Source organism: Hibiscus syriacus, unplaced genomic scaffold, assembly GCF_006381635.1.
Source record: "Hibiscus syriacus cultivar Baekdansim isolate YM2019G1 unplaced genomic scaffold, ASM638163v2 tig00014949_pilon, whole genome shotgun sequence".
NCBI lineage: Eukaryota > Viridiplantae > Streptophyta > Magnoliopsida > Malvales > Malvaceae > Hibiscus > Hibiscus syriacus.
The window spans coordinates 917,266-932,948 of NW_024062339.1; the positions used below are offsets into that span (position 1 = coordinate 917,266).

Sequence of the window (15,683 nt, forward strand, 5' to 3'; positions counted from 1 at the left end):
AAAACAAATAGTATATATATACCTTTTATGCTTGATAAAATGAAACAAATAGTGTAAAGATGAGTTTTTAGTCCAACGGTTAGGATGATTGCCTTCCAAGAAATAGACTCTAGTTCGACTTCCTGCAAATGCAATTACAATAGTAAAATATTAAGTGGAAAATTTGGAAAAGTAAGACGATTAACGTAAATCTTTTATTCTTAATTATGTGAAACGAATATTGTAAAGAAGAGGCATTTGTAGTCAAACTGTTAGGATAAATTCTTTCCAAGCATAGGCCCGAGTTTAACTTCTGGAAAACGCAATCACGATTGTAAAAAGTTCAGGGGAAAATTTTGAAAAGTAAAAAAAAAATAGTATATACCTTTTGTGTTGATTATGTGAAACAAATAGTTTAAGAAAATGGTGTTTAGTTCAACGGTTAGGATGATTGCCTTCCAAGCAATAAACCCGGGTTCGACTCACTGCAAATGCAATTACAATAATAAAATATTAAGGGGAGATTTTTGAAATTTAAAACGAATAATGTTAAATAGATTTCTTTCTTTATTTTTTCCTAGTATCTTAATCATTAAATAAGAATTTTAATATTAATAAAAGGTAATGGCTGGGATGGGTGGAATAGCTGAGCCGAAAAAAATACATATTACATATAAAATGAGTTGAAACGAAAGGAAAATAGAATACATTAATATCACCTGATTCCTTCAATTTATGTAGTGTAATCAAATTGATTCCGACCTTAAGCACTGGATCTCATGTCTCAGTTAAGAGGGGTCATGGAAAGAACGTGTTGTTCTTAATTATATGAAACAAATAGTGCAAAGATGAGGCGTTTGTAGTCCAACAGATAGGATAATTGCCTTCCAAGCAATAAACTCGGGTTTGACTCTCCGCAAACGCAATTACAAAAAGTAAAAAAATAAGGGGAAAAGTGTATACATTTCGTGCTCAATTATGTGAAAGGAATAGTGTTAATAAGAGGTGATTGTACTCCAACGGTTAGGATAATTACCTTCCAAGCATTAGCCCAAGGTTTGACTCCCAACAAATGCAACTACGATAGTAAAAAATTAAGGGGAAATTTTTAAAAAGTAAAAACAGTGGTGTCTACATGTTGTTCTTGATTATGTAAAATGAATAATGTAAATAAGAGGCGTTTGTAGTCCAACGATTATGATAATTTCCTTCCAAGCAATAGACTCAGGTTCGACTCCCGGCAAACACAGTTACGATAGTAAAAAATTAAGGGGAAAATTTTTAACAGTAAAATGAGTAGTGTATACGTGTTATTCTTGATTATGTGAAACAAATATCTTAAAGGATAGGCATTTGAAGTCCAACGGTTTGGATAATTGCCTTTCTTGCAATGGACTCAGGTTCGACTCTTAATAAATTTAATTAAAATATTAAAAAATTAAGAGGAAATTTTGAAAAGTAAAATGAGTAGTGTATACGTGTTGTTCTTGATTATGTGAAAGAAATAGTGTGAAAGAAGGGGCGTTTGTAGTCCAACGGTTGGGGAATGTTTTAAAAAGTAAAACGAATAGTATATACATGTTGTTTTTTTATTATGTGAACCGAATAGTGTAAAGAAGAGGCATTCGTAGTCCAACGATTAATGATAATTTCCTTCCAAGCTATAGACCCAGGTTGAACTCCCAGCAAACACAATTACGATAGTAAAAAATTATGGAGAAAATTTTGAAAAGTAAAATGAGTAGTGAGTAGAGTATATGTGTTGTTCTTGATTATATGAAACAAATAGTTTAAAGAAGAGGCATTTTTAGTCCAACGATTTGGATAATCGCCTTCCATGCAATGGACCTGGGTTTGACTCTCGGTAAATGTAATTACGCTATTAAAAAATTATGGGCGAATTTTTGAAAAGTAAAACAAATAGTGTATACCATTCACGCTTGATTATGTGAAACAAATAGTGTAAATAAGAGGTTTTTGTAGTCCAACGGTTAGGATAATTACCTTCCAAGCAATAGACCTGGGTTCGACTCCTGGCTAATGCAATTACGATAGTAAAAAATTAAGGGGAAAATTTTGTAAAGTAAAACAAGTGGTGTATACTTGTTGTTATTGATTATGTGAAATGAATAGTGTAAAGAAGATGCGTTTGTAATCCAACAATTAAGATAATTTTTTCCAAGCAATAGACCCAGGTTCTACTCCCGACAAAAACAATTAGGATATTATAAAATTAATGGAAATATTTTGAAAAGTAAAACGATAAGTGTATATGTGTTGTTCTTGATTATGTGAAACAAATAGTGTAAAGAAGAGGCGTTTGTAGTACAACCGTTAGGATAATTACCTTCCAATCAGTTAGCTCGGGTTCAACTAACAGAAAATACTATTTTGATATTAAAAAATTAAGGGGAAATTTTAAAAGTAAAACGAATAATGTATATCTTTCGTGCTTGATTATATAAAATGAATTGTGTAAAGAAAAGGCGTTAGTAGTCTAATGGTTAGGATAATTACCTTCCAAGCAATAGACTCGTGTTCGACTCACAACAAACGTAATTACTATAGTGAAGAATTAATGGGAAATTTTTTAAAAGTAAAACGAGTAGTGTATAGGTGTTGTTCTTGATTATGTGAAACAAATAGTGTATAGAAGAGGCGTTTGTAGTCCAACCGTTAGGATAATTGCCTGCCAAGCAGTTGTCTCGGGTTCGACTCGTGGAAAATGAAATTTCGATAGTAAAAAATTAAGTGGAAAATTTTGAAAAGTAAAACGAATAATTTTTACCTTTTGTGATTCATTATGTGAAAACTAAAACTGTAAAGAAGAGGTGTTTGTAGTCCTATTGTTAGGATAATTACCTTCCAAGAAATAGACTCGGGTTTGAATCTCGCCAAATGAAATTACGATTGTAAAAAATTAAGTGGAAAATTTTGAAAAAATAAAGAAAACAATATGTATATACCTTTTGTGCTTGGTTATATGAAACAAATAGTGTAAAGAATAGGCGTTTGTAGACCAATGGTTAGGATGATTGCCTCCTTCCAAACAAATAGTGTAATGATTAGTGTTATACCTTTTGTGCTTGATTATGTGAAACGAATATTGTAAAGAAGAGACGCTTGTAGTCCAACTGCTAGGATAATTGCCTTGCAAGCAATAGGCACGGGTTTAACTTCTGGCAAATGCAATTACGATTGTAAAAAGTTATGGGGAAATTTTTGGAAAGTAAAACAAATAGTATATAACTTTCGTGCTTGATTATGTGAAACAAATAATGTAAAAAAGAGGCGCTTTTAGTTCAACAGTTAGGATGATTGCATTTCAAGCAATAGACCTGGGTTCGACTGCCGGTAAATGAATTACAATAGTAAAAAAATAAGGGAAATTTTTGAAAAGTGAAATGAGTAGTGTATACACCTTGTTCTAGATTATGTGAAACAAATAGTGTAAAGACTAGTATATACGTGTTGTTCTTGATTATGTGGAACAAATAGTGTAAAGACCTGGGTTCGACTCCCGACAAAAGCAATTTTGAAAGTAAAAAATAAGGGATTTTTTTAAATAAGGGATTTTTTTTAAAAAAAGGCCAAATAGTGTATACCTTTTGTGCTTGATTATGATAATCAAATAGTGTAATGAAGAAGCATTTGTTGTCTAACAGTTATGATAATTGCCTTCCAAGCAATAGACATGGGTTCGACTTACTACAAATGTAATTACAATAGTAAAATAATTAAGAGAAAAATTTTAAAAATTAAAACGAATAGTGTAAACCTTTTGTGCTTGAGTATGAGAAATAAATATTGTAAAGAAGTGGTGTTTGTAATCCAAATGTTAGGATAATTGCGTTCAAAGCAATAGACCCGGGTTTGACTCTTGGCAAACGCAATCACGATAGTACAAAATTAAGGGGAAATTTTGAAAAGTAAAACGAACAATGTTTACCTTTTGTGCTTGATTACGTAAAATGAATAGTGTAAAGAATAGGTATTTGTCGTCCAACGGTTAGGCTAATTACCTTTCAAGCAATAGACTCAGGGTTCGACTCCCGGTAAATGAATTACGATTGTAAAAAAGTAAGGGGAAAATTTTGAAAAGTATAACGAGTAGTGTATACGCGTTGTCCTTGATTATTTGAATAAGAGGCGTTTGTAGTCCAACAGTTATGATAAATACCTTCCAAGTAATAGACCTGGGTTCGACTCCCAGCAAACGCAATGACAATAGTAAAAAATTGAGGGGAAAATTTTAAAAAGTAAAACGAGTAGTGTATACATGTTGTTATTGATTATGTGAAACAAATGCTGTAAAGACGAGGTGTTTGTAGTCCAACGGTTAGGATAATTGCCTTTTAATCAATATACTCGGGTTCGATTCCCAACAAACGCAATTAGGATTATAAAAAATTAAGGGGAAAATGTTGAAAAGTTAAAACGAGTAGTGTATACGTGTTGTTCTTGTTTATGTGAAACAAATAACTTAAATAAAAGGCATTTTTAGTCCTATAATTAGGACAATTTCCTTCAAGGCAAAAAACTATAGTTCGACTCCCGGTAAACACAATTACGATTGTAAAAAAATTAAGGGGGAAATGTTTAAAAGTAAAACGAATAGTGTATACATGTTATACGTGATTATGTGAAACAAATAGTTTTAAGAAGAGGCGTTTGTACTCCAACGGTTAGGATAATTGCCTTCTAAGCAATAGAACCGGGTTCGACTTCGGAAAAACACAATTACGATTGTAAAAAATTAAGGTGAAAATTTTTAAAAGTAAAATGAGTAGTAGTATATAGTTGTTGTTCGTGATTATGTGAAACAAATAGTGTAAACAAAAGGCGTTTGTAGTCCAACGCTTAAGATAATTTCCTTACAAGCAATAGACTCGAGTTCGACTTCCGTCAAATGAATTACGTTAGTAAAAAATTAAAAGGAAATTTTTTAAAAGTAAAACGAGTTGTGTATACGTGTTTTTATTCATTATGTGAAACAAATAGTGTCAATAAGAGGCGTTTGTAGTCCAACGGTTAGGATAATTGCCTTCCAAGTGATCAACCCAGGTTTGACACCCGACAAACACAATCACGATCGTAAAAAATTAGGGGGAGATTTTAAAAAGTAAAACGAGTAGTGTATACATGATGTACTTGCTTACCTGAAACAAATAGTGTAAATATGATGCATTCGTAGTCCTACAGTTAGGATAATTGCCTTCCAATCAATAGACTCGGGTTCGACTCCCGGAAAACGTAATTACGATAGTAAAAAATTAAGGGGAAAATGTTGAAAAGTAAAACAGTAGTGTATACATGTTATTTTGATTATGTGATACAAATAGTGTAAAGAAGAGGTATATTCCAACGATTAGGATAATTGACTTCCAAGCAATAGACCCGGGTTGGACTCCCGACAAATGCAATTACGATAGTAGTACAAATTTAAGGGGAAAATTTTGAAAAGTAAAACAAGATGTGTACATGTTTTGTTATTGATTATGTGAAACAAATAGCGTAAATAGGAGGTGTTTTTCTTCCAACCACTAGGATAATTGCCTTCCAGGCAAGAAACCCGGGTTTGACGGGTGAAAAAGGCAATTTCGATAGTAAAAAAATAAGGGGAAAATTTTGAAAAGTAAAACAAACAGTGTTTACCTTTCGTGCTTGATTACATGAAACAAATAGTGTAAAGAATAGGTATTTGTAGTCCAACGGTTAGGCTAATGACCATTCAAGCAATAGACCCGGGTTCAACTACAGGAAAATGAATTACGATTTTATAAAATTAAGGGGGAAAATTTGAAAAGTAAATTTAGTAACATATATGTGTTGTTCTTGATTATGTAAAAAAATAATGTGAATAAGAGGCGTTTGTAATCCAACGGTTAGGATAATTACCTTTTAAGCAATAGACTCGGGTTTGACTCTTGGGAAACGCAATGACAATAGTAAAAAATTAAGCAGAAAACTTTAAAAAGTAAAACGAGTAGTGTATACGTGTTGTTCTTGATTATGTGAAACAAATAGTGTGTAAAAATGAGGTGTTTGTAGTCCAACAATTAGGATAATTGCCTTCCAATCAATATACCCGGGTTCGACTCCCGACAAACACAATTACGATGGTAAAAACTTAAGGAGGAAATGTTTAAAAGTAAAACGAGTAGTGTGTATGTGTTATTTGTGATTATGTAAAACAAATAGTTTAAAGAAGAGGCGCTTATAGTCCAACTGTTAGGATAATTGCCTTCTAAGCAATAGACTCGGGTTCGACCCTGGGAAAATGCAATTGCAATAGTAAAAAATCAAGGAAATTTTTTGAAAAGTAATACGAGTAGTGTATAGGTGTTGTTCTTGATTATGTGAAACAAATAGTGTAAAGAAGAGGTGTTTGTTGTCCAACAATTAGGATAATTGCCTTCCAAGCAATAGAACTGGGTTCGACTCTCGTTAAATGAATTAAGTTAATAAAAAATTAAAAGGAAATTTTTAAAAAGTAAAACGAGTAGTGTATATGTGTTTTTCTTTATTATAAGTAACAAATAGTGTAAATAAGAGGAATTTTGTAGTCCAAGGGTTAGGATAATTGCCTTTCAAGCGATAGACTTGGGTTCAACTCCAGATGGACACAATCGCGATCGTAAAAAATTAAGGGGAAATATTTAAAAAGTAAAACGAGTAGTGTATTACATGTTGTTTTTGATTACCTGAAAAAAAATAGTGTAAAGATGACGCGTTCGTAGTCCTATAGTTAGGATAATTTCCTCTTTCAATCAATAGACTCAAGTTCGTAGTCGTACGTAATTACGATAGTAAGAAATTAAGGGGAAAATGTTGAAAAGTAAAATGAGTATTGTATATGTGTTGTTCTTGATTAAGTAAAACAAATTGTGTAAAGAAAATGTGTAGTCCAACGGTTAGGATAATTGCCCTTCCAAGCAATAGACTCGGGTTCGACTCCCGACAAACACGATTATGCAGTAAAAATTCAAGGGGAAAATTTTGAAAAGTAAAACAAGTAGTGTACAGGTTTTGTTATTGATTATGTTGAACAAAAAGCATAAAGAAGAGGTGTTTGTCTTCCAACCACTAGGACAATTGCCTTCTAGGCAATAAACACGGGTTCGACAGGCGAAAAAGGCAATTTCGATAGTAAAAAATTAAGGGGAAATTTTGAAAAGTAAAACAAACAGTGTTTACCTTTTGTGCTTGATTACATGAAACAAATAGTGTAAACAATAGGTATTTGTAGTCCAACGGTTAGGCTAATTACCTTCCAAGCAAAATACTCGGGTTTTACTTCCGGTAAATGAATTACGATTGCAAAAAATTAAGGGGATAATTTTGAAAAGTAGATTGAGTAGTGTACACGTGTTGTTCTCGATTATGTAAAAGAAATAGTATGAATAAGAGTAGTGTACAGGTGTTTGTCTTCCGATCACTAGGATAATTGCCTTCTAGTCAATAAACCCGGGTTCGATAGGCCAAAAAGGCAATTTTGATAGTAAAATATTAAGGGAAAATTTTGAAAAGTAAAACAAACAGTGTTTACCTTGGAAAAATTTTGAAAATTAAAACAGACAATGTTTACCTTTCGTGCTTGATTACGTGAAACAAATAGTGTAAAGAATAGGTATTTGTAGTCCAACAGTTAGGCTAATTACCTTCCAAGCAAATGAATTACGAATGTAAAAAAATTAAGGGGTAAATTTTGAAAAGTAAATTGAGTAAAGTATATGTGTTGTTCTTGATTATGTAAAAGAAATAATGTGAATAAGAGGCGCTTGTAGTCCAACGGTTAGGATAATTGCCTTCCAAGCAATAGACCCGGGTTCGACTCACGGAAAACGCAATGACAATAGTAAAAAAGTAAGGGGAAGATTTTAAAAAGTAGAACGAGTAGTGTATATGTGTTGTTCTTGATTGATTATGTGAATCAAATAGTGTAAAGACGAGGTGTTTGTAGTCCAACGGTTAGGATAATTGCCTTCCAATCAATATACTCGTGTTCGACTCCCAACAAAGGCAATTATGATTGTAAAAAATTAAGGGGAAAATGTTGGAAAGTGAAACGAGTACTGTATAAGTGTTGTTCTTGTTTATGTGAAAGAAATAGCTTAAATAAGAGGTGTTTTTAGTACAACAATTAGGATAATTTCCTTCCAAACAAAAGACTCGAGTTCAACTCCCGGTAAACACAATTACGATAGTAAAAATTTAAGGGGAAAATGTTTAAAAGTAAAACAAGTAGTGTATACGTGTTATTCGTTATTATGTGAGACAAATAGTGTAAAGAAGAGGCGTTTGTAGTCCAATGCTTAGGATAATTGCCTTCCAAGCAATAGACTCGGGTTTGACTCCCGTGAAATGAATTACGTTAGTAAGAAATAAAAAGGACATTTTTTTAAAAGTAAAACGAGTACTGTATACGTGTTTTTATTCATTATGTGAAACAAATAGTGTAAATAAGAGGCGTTTGTAGTCCAACGGTTAGGATAATTGCCTTCGAAGCGATAGACCCGGGTTTGACACCCGGCAAACACAATCGCTATCGTAAAAAATTAAGGGGAGAATTTTAAAAAGTAAAACGAGTAGTGTATACATGTTGTTCTTGATTACTTGAAACAAATAGTGTGAAGATGATGCGTTCGTAGTACTACAGTTAGGATAATTGCCTTCCAATCAATAGACTGGGGTTCGACTCCCAACAAACCCAATTAGGATAGTAAAAATTAAGGGGAAAATATTGAAAAGTAAAACGAGTAGTGTATACGTGTTGTTATTGATTATGTGAAACAAATAGTGTAAAGAAGAGAGGTGTAGTCCAACGATTAGGATAATTGCCTTTCAAGCAATAGACCCTGGTTAGACTCCCTACAAATGTAATTATGATAGTAAAAATTTTAGGGGAAATTTTGAAAAGTTAAGTAGTGTAAAGTATGTGAAACAAATAGCGTAAAGAGGAGGTGTTTGTCTTCCAACCGCTAGGATAATTGCCTTCTAGTTAATAAACCCGGGTTTGATAGGCGAAAAAGGAAATTTCGATAGTAAAAAATTAAGGGAAAATTTTGAAAAGTAAAACAAACAGTGTTTACCTTGGGAAAATTTTGAAAATTAAAACAAACAGTGTTTACCTTTCGTGCTTGATTACGTGAAACAAATAGTGTAAAGAATAGGTATTTGTAGTCCAACAGTTAGGCTAATTACCTTCCAAGCAAATGAATTACGAATGTAAAAAATTAAGGGGTAATTGAGTAGTGTATACGTGTTGTTCTTGATTATGTAAAAGAAATAGTGTGAATAAGAGGCGTTTGTAGTCCAACGGTTAGGATAATTGCCTTCCAAGCAATATACCCGGGTTCGACTCCTGGCAAACGCAATGACAATAGTAAAATATTAAGGGGAAAATTTCAAAAAGTAGAACGAGTAGTGTATACGTGTTGTTCTTGATTGATTATGTGAAACAAATAGTGTAAAGACGAGGTGTTTGTAGTCCAACGGTTAGGATAATTGTCTTCCAATCAATAAAACCGGGTTCGACTCCCAACAAAGGCAATTATGATGGTAAAATATTAAAGGGAAAATGCTGGAAAGTGAAACGAGTAGTGTATACGTGTTGTTCTTGTTTATGTGAAAGAATTAGCTTAAATAATAGGCATTTTTAGTACAACAATTAGGATAATTTCCTTCCAAACAAAAGACTCGAGTTCAACTCCCGTTAAACACAATTACAATAGTAAATATTTAAGGGGGAAATGTTTAAAAGTAAAACAAGTAGTGTATACGTGTTATTCGTTATTATGTGAAACAAATAGTGTCAAGAAGAGGCGTTTGTAGTCCAACGCTTAGGATAATTGCCTTCCAAGCAATAGACTCGGGTTTGACTCCCCATAAATGAATTACGTTAGTAAGAAATTAAAAGGAAATTTTTTAAAAGTAAAACGAGTAGTGTATACGTGTTGTTCTTGATTACCTGAAACAAATAGTGTAAAGATGATGCGTTCGTAGTACTACAGTTAGGATAATTGCCTTCCAATCAATAGACTCTGGTTCGACTCCCAACAAACGCAATTAGGATAGTAAAAAATTAAGGGGAAAATATTGAAAAGTAAAACGAGTAATGTATGCGCGTTGTTATTGATTATGTAAAACAAATAGTGTAAGAAGAGTAGTCCAACGATTAGGATAATTGCCTTCAAAGAAATAGACCCGGGTTAGACTCCCTACAAACGTAATTATGATAGTAAAAATTTAAGGGGAAAATTTTGAAAAGTAAATTAAGTAGTGTACAGTTTTTGTTCTTGACTATGTGAAACAAATAGCGTAAAGAGGAGGTGTTTGTCTTCCGATCGCTAGGATAATTTGATAGTAAAATATTAAGGGAAAATTTTGAAAAGTAAACAAACAGTGTTTACCTTGGGAAAATTTTGAAAATTAAAACAGACAGTGTTTACCTTTCGTGCTTGATTACGTGAAACAAATAGTGTAAAGAATAGTATTTGTAGTCCAACGGTTATGCTAATTACCTTCCAAGCAAATGAATTACGAATGTAAAAAATTAAGGGTAAATTTTGAAAAGTAAATTGAGTAATATATATGTGTTGTTCTTGATTATGTAAAAGAAATAGTGTGAATAAGAGCCGCTTGTAGTCCAACGATTAGGATAATTGCCTTCCAAGGAATAGACTCGGGTTCGACTCACGGCAAACGCAATGACAATAGTAAAAAAGTAAGGGGAAAATATTAAAAAGTAGAACGAGTAATGTATATGTGTTGTTCTTGATTGATTATGTGAATCAAATAGTGCAAAGACGAGGTGTTTGTAGTCCAACGGTTAGGATAATTGCCTTCCAATCAATATACTCGGGTTCGACTCCCAACAAAGGCAATTACGATGGTAAAAAATTAAGGGGAAAATGTTGGAAAGTGAAACGAGTAGTGTATAAGTGTTGTTCTTGTTTATGTGAAAGAAATAGCTTAAATAAGAGGCATTTTTAGTACAACAATTAGGATAATTTCCTTCCAAACAAAAGACTCGAGTTCAACTCCCGGTAAACACAATTACGATAGTAAAAATTTAAGGGGGAAATGTTTAAAAGTAAAACAAGTAGTGTATACGTGTTATTCGTTATTATGTGAAACAAATAGTGTAAAGAAGAGGCGTTTGTAGTCCAACGCTTAGGATAATTGCCTTCCAAGCAATAGACTCGGGTTTGACTCCCGTCAAATGAATTACGTTAGTAAGAAATTAAAAGGAAATATTTTTAAAATTAAAACGAGTAGTGTATACGTGTTTTTATTCATTCTGTGAAATAAATAGTGTAAATAAGAGGCGTTTGTAGTCCAACGGTTAAGATAATTGCCTTCGAAGCGATAGACCCGGGTTTGACACCCGGCAAACACAATCGCTATCGTAAAAAATTAAGGGGAGAATTTTAAAAAGTAAAACGAGTAGTGTATACATGTTGTTCTTGATTACCTGAAACAAATAGTGTGAAGATGATTCGTTCGTAGTACTACAGTTAGGATAATTGCCTTCCAATCAATAAACTCAGGTTCGACTCCCAAAAAATGCAATTAGGATAGTAAAAAATTAAGAGGAAAATATTGAAAAGTAAAACGAGTAGTGTATACGTGTTGTTATTGATTATGTGAAACAAATAGTGTAAAGAAGAGAGGTGTAGTCCAACGATTAGGATAATTGCCTTTCAAGCAATAGACCCGGGGTAGACTCCCTACAAATGTAATTATGATTTAAAAATTTAAGTGGAAATTTTGAAAAGTAAATTAAGTAGTGTACAGTGTTTTTTCTTGATTCTATGAAACAAATAGCGTAAAGAGGAGGTGTTTGTCTTACAACCGCTAGGATAATTGCCTTCTAGTCAATAAACCCGGGTTCGATAGGCGAAAAAGGCAATTTCGATTGTAAAAAATTAGGGTAAATTTTGAAAAGAAAAACAAACAACGTTTACCTTGGGAAAATTTTGAAAATTAAAACAAACAGTGTTTACCTTTCGTGCTTGATTACGTGATACAAATAGTGTAAAGAATACGTATTTGTAGTCCAACAGTTAGGCTAATTACCTTCCAAGCAAATGAATTACGAATGTAAAAATTAAGGGGTAAATTTTGAAAAGTAAATTGAGTAGTGTATACGTGTTGTTCTTGATTATGTAAAAGAAATAGTGTGAATAAGAGGCGTTTGTAGTCCAACGGTTAGGATAATTGCCTTACAAGCAATAGACCTGGGTTCGACTCCCGGCAAACGCAATGACAATAGCAAAAAATTAAGGAGAAAACTTTAAAAAGTAGAACGAGTAGTGTATACGTGTTGTTCTTGATTGATTTTGTGTAACAAATAGTGTAAAGAAGAGGTGTTTGTAGTCAAACGGTTAGGATAATTGCCTTCCAATCAATATACTCGGGTTCGACTCCCAACAAAGGCAATTACAATGGTAAAAAATTAAGGGGAAATGTTGAAAAGTGAAACGAGTAGTGTATACGTGTTGTTCTTGTTTATGTGAAAGAAATAGCTTAAATAAGAGGCGTTTTTAGTACAACAATTAGGATAATTTCCTTCCAAACAAAAGACTCGAGTTCAACTCCCGTTAAACACAATTACGATAGTAAATATTTAAGGGGGAAATGTTTAAAAGTAAAACAAGTATTATGTACGTGTTATTCGTTATTATATGAAACAAATAGTGTAAAGAAGAGGCGTTTGTAGTCCAATGCTTAGGATAATTGCCTTCCAAGCAATAGACTCGGGTTTGACTCCCTTCAAATGAACTACGTTAGTAAGAAATTAAAAGAAAATTTTTTAAAAATAAAAGAGTAGTGTATACGTGTTTTTATTCATTATGTGAGACAAATAGTGTAAATAAGAGGCGTTTGTAGTCCAACGGTTATGATAATTGCCTTCGAAGCGATAGATCCGGGTTTGACACCCGGCAAACATAATCGCTATCGTTAAAAATTAAGGGGAGAATTTTAAAAAGTAAAACGAGTAGTGTATACATGTTTTTGATTACCTGAAACAAATAGTCTGAAGATGATGCGTTCGTAGTACTACAGTTAGGATAATTGCCTTCCAATCAATAGACTCGAGTTCGACTCCCAACAAACGCAATTATGATAGTAACAAATTAAGGGGAAAATATTGAAAAGTAAAACGAGTAATGTATACGTGTTGTTATTGATTATGTGAAACAAATAGTGTAAAGAGGAGGTGTAGTCCAACGATTAGGATAATTGCCTTCCAAGAAATAGACCCGGGTTAGACTCCCTACAAACGTAATTATGATAGTAAAAATTTAAGGGGAAAATTTTGAAAAGTAATTAAGTGTACAGGTTTTGTTCTTGATTATGTGAAACAAATAGCGTAAAGAGGAGGTGTTTGTCTTCCAACCGCTAGGATAATTGCCTTCTAGTCAATAAACCCGGGTTCGATAAGCGAAAAAGGCAATTTCGATAGTAAAAAATTAAGGGAAAATTTTGAAAAGTAAAACAAACAGTGTTTACCTTGGGAAAATTTTGAAAATTAAAACAGACAGTGTTTACCTTTTATGCTTGATTACGTGAAACAAATATTAAAAAGAATAGGTATTTGTAGTCCAACAGTTAGGCTAATTACCTTCCAAGCAAATGAATTACGAATGTAAAAAATTAAGGGGGTAAATTGAGTACTGTATACGATTTGTTCTTGATTATGTAAAAGAATAGTGTGAATAAGAGGCGTTTGTAGTCCAACGGTTAGGATAATTGCCTTCCAAGCAATAGACCTGGGTTCGACTCCCGGCAAACGCATTGACAATAGTAAAAAATTAAGGGGAAAATTTTAAAAAGTAGAACGAGTAGTGTATACGTGTTGTTCTTGATTGATTATGTGAAACAAATAGTGTAAAGACGAGGTGAACGGTTAGGATAATTGCCTTCCAATCAATATACTCGGGTTTAACTCCTAACAAAGGCAATTATGATGGTAAATATTAAGGGGAAAAGGTTGGAAAGTGAATCGAGTAGTATACATGTTGTTCTTGTTTATGTGAAATAAATAGCTTAAATAAGAGGCGTTTTTAGTACAATAATTAGGATAATTCCTTCCAAACAAAAGACTCGAGTTCAACTCCCGTTAAACACAATTACGATAGTAAAATTTAAGGGGAAAATGTTTAAAACTAAAACAAGTAGTGTATACGTGTTATTCGTTATTATGTGAGACAAATAGTGTAAAGAAGAGGCGTTTGTAGTCCAACGCTTAGGATAATTGCCTTCCAAGCAATAGACTCGGGTTTGACTACTGTGAAATGAATTACGTTAGTAAGAAATTAAAGGAAATTTTTTTAAAAGTAAAACGAGTAGTGTATACGTGTTTTATTCATTATGTGAAACAAATAGTGTAAATAAGAGGCGTTTGTAGTCCAACGGTTAGGATAATTGCCTTCCAAGCAATAGACCCGGGTTCGACTCACGACAAACGCAATGACAATAGTAAAAAAGTAAGGGGAAAATTTTAAAAAGTAGAATGAGTAGTGTATATGTGTTGTTCTTGATTGATTATGTGAATCAAATAGTGTAAAGACGAGGTGTTTGTAGTCCAACGGTTAGGATAATTGCCTTCCAAGCAATATACTCGGGTTCGACTCCCAACAAAGGCAATTATGATGGTAAAAAATTAAGGGAAAATGTTGGAAAGTGAAACGAGTAGTGTATACGTGTTGTTCTTGTTTATGTGAAAGAAATAGCTTAAAATAAGAGGCGTTTTTAGTACAACAATTAGGATAATTTCCTTCCAAGCAAAGACTCGAGTTCAACTCCCGGTAAACACATTATGATAGTAAAAATTTAAGGGGAAAGTGTTTAAAAGTAAAACAAGTAGTGTATATGTGTTATTCGTTATTATGTGAAACTAATAGTGTCAAAAAGAGGCGTTTGTAGTCCAACGCTTAGGATAATTGCCTTCCAAGCAATAAAATCGGGTTTGACTCCCGAGAATGAATTACGTTTGTAAGAAATAAAAGGAATTTTTTTAAAAGTAAAACGAGTAGTGTATACATGTTGTTCTTGATTACCTGAAACAAATAGTGTAAAGATGATGCGTTCGTAGTACTACGTTAGGATAATTGCCTTCCAATCATAGACTCGGGTTCGACTCCCAACAAACGCAATTAGGATAGTAAAAATTAAGGGGAAAATATTAAAAAGTAAAACGAGTAATGTATATGTTGTTATTGATTATGTGAAACAAATAGTGTAAAGAAGAGGTGTAGTCCAACGTTTAGTATAATTGCCTTCCAAGAAAGACCCGGTTAGACTCCCTACAAACTAATTATGATAGTAAAAATTTAAGGGGAAAATTTTGAAAAGTAAATTAAGTAGTGTACAGGTTTTGTTCTTGACTATGTGAAACAAAAGCTAAAGAGGAGGTGTTTGTCTTCCGATCACTAGGATAATTGCCTTCTAGTCAATAAAGGTTCGATAGGCGAAAAAGGCAATTTTGATAGTAAAAATAAGGGAAAATTTTGAAAAGTAAAACAGTAGTGTATGTGTTGTTCTTGATTATGTGAAAAAATAGTGTGAAAACAGACAGTGACCTTTCGTTTGTAGTCCAAGGATAATTGCCTTCCAATTAGACCGGGTTCGACTCACCAAGCAAATGCAATTCGAATAGTAAAAAATTAAGGGGAAAATTTTGAAAAGTAAATTGA

At 32.9% G+C, this 15,683-nt stretch overlaps 5 non-coding genes across 5 annotated transcripts; all 5 read left to right on the forward strand.

Annotated features, from left to right (window-relative positions):
• Positions 1-8,448: 8,448 nt before the first annotated feature.
• On the forward strand, positions 8,449-8,520 carry TRNAR-UCG. The gene has a single exon. It is a non-coding gene; the product is annotated as a tRNA-Arg (tRNA).
• Positions 8,521-9,283: 763 nt separating this feature from the next.
• On the forward strand, positions 9,284-9,355 carry TRNAG-UCC. The gene has a single exon. It is a non-coding gene; the product is annotated as a tRNA-Gly (tRNA).
• A 2,819-nt stretch (positions 9,356-12,174) lies between these two features.
• On the forward strand, positions 12,175-12,246 carry TRNAV-UAC. Its single transcript has one exon. It is a non-coding gene; the product is annotated as a tRNA-Val (tRNA).
• Positions 12,247-13,710: 1,464 nt separating this feature from the next.
• Positions 13,711-13,782, forward strand: TRNAG-UCC. Its single transcript has one exon. It is a non-coding gene; the product is annotated as a tRNA-Gly (tRNA).
• Positions 13,783-14,385: 603 nt separating this feature from the next.
• TRNAG-UCC lies at positions 14,386-14,457 on the forward strand. The gene has a single exon. It is a non-coding gene; the product is annotated as a tRNA-Gly (tRNA).
• The last annotated feature ends 1,226 nt before the right edge of the window (positions 14,458-15,683 follow it).